Below are 1,656 nucleotides of genomic sequence, written 5' to 3' on the forward strand. Positions count from 1 at the left end.
AATTCAATTTTGTTTAAAAAGTCTGATCAGATAAGCTACATTTTTTATGTTTTTTTTCTTCACACTCTAGCTGGAAGCAAGAAAACTATTTTTTTTTAAAAAGTAAAAGTAATATATTCAAAGTTTCTGAGATTGCATGGCTACCTGTTTCCAGATTACACTTGATTAAAATGTAGGATCTGTTTTAGATTAATACAGCATTAAAAACACAGCAGGATTTCAAAGCATTATCTGCAGACATCTGCTGAAGAGTTTTGTTGCAGAAAAGGACATGCCTCTGAGGAATTTCCACAGGAAATGGGAAATCAGTGTACAGCTGGGACAAATACCCTTTGAATAAACGTGCCATATTAAGGTGCTGCTCGTTCTGAAACAGAGCAAACACATTTGTTCTTGATATTTGGGGCCTTAGAATTGCTTGGATAAAAGCCCCTAGGGGAGACCACTGAAGGAGCAACAAAATGGAGTAGCGAAATCTTTGACTAAGGAGCACAAAATTAACTTTTGGTTTCCAACCGACTCACTCAGAATAGCTCACCAAAAAAAATTAACCATCATTTACTCACCTTCATTTTGTTCCAAACACGCAAGACTTTGGTTAATCTTCAAAACACAAATTCATATATTTTTAATGACTCCTAATTAGTCCAGGTAACCAAAACTGAAAACATCCAAAAAGGTTAGAAATGCAATCCCTATGAATTGAACAGTTAAAGACTTTTGAAGAGATAAAAACGCTTTGAGACTTATTTTAGGTTTCTACTCGCATATAAAGCACATACATCAAACATAGAATGAGTGCACGTCACATACTAACTCAAACCTCATTGACATACACAAGCTTCCGCGTTTACCTTATGTGATTTGCTCCATGTATGCGTGTTTAGATGTCTAAAAGCCTAAATTAATTATGCTCGTCATATAAAAGACAGTGTCTCTTTACTCAATTCTTATGGATTAGTTTAACAATGCCCTTACAACCTTTTGAATATCTAAACTCAGGTTTCATACAAAATATCTTAGTGTTTTGAAGATGAAACTGTCTTATGGGTTTGGAACAACATGTGAGTAACAAACAAACTTTCCTTTTTTTTTAAAGACAGGAGCAATTGTGGGGTTATACAACTAAAAAGGAATTCCAAGACTCATTCAAAACATGAACAAATTTATTCATGTCAAAAATTCAGCTTTGAGACTGTTAAACAAGGACATGGCCACATGGGGACAGCGCTGCAGCAGGTGTCACACCCCAGCTTTCATCTGGCTTTGGGGTGGCAGCGGTTTCTCCAGGTGGTGACCCACAGTGAGACCAAAAGGGGAATCAGCCTGCTTCTCCCGGACTTCAGGCTTCAGTTGAAAGCCTTTCCCCTTGTCAAAGATGTCTGCAGGTGGGAAGGCGAGAGGCGCCTCGTTTAGGAGACCTTGAAGACGAGTGCGCCAGCCTTCCAACAGGCCTTCGCGAGCCTCAGGAGAGAGATGTGTGGGTGCCCAGAAGATCTGTGGAGCAAGGACCTGGAAGCCACAATAGTTGAGGACCCCATTCTACAAAAAGAGGAAACATCAATGCAGGAGTCTCAGGTTTGTACGACACGCACTCAAGTAACGCTGCGCTCCAGGGTTCATCCCCATGCCCGAATCCCTTCAAAGGGTTTACCC

The sequence above is a fragment of the Sinocyclocheilus grahami genome, unplaced genomic scaffold (assembly GCF_001515645.1).
Source record: "Sinocyclocheilus grahami isolate Dianchi unplaced genomic scaffold, SAMN03320097.WGS_v1.1 scaffold523.1, whole genome shotgun sequence".
Lineage (NCBI taxonomy): Eukaryota > Metazoa > Chordata > Actinopteri > Cypriniformes > Cyprinidae > Sinocyclocheilus > Sinocyclocheilus grahami.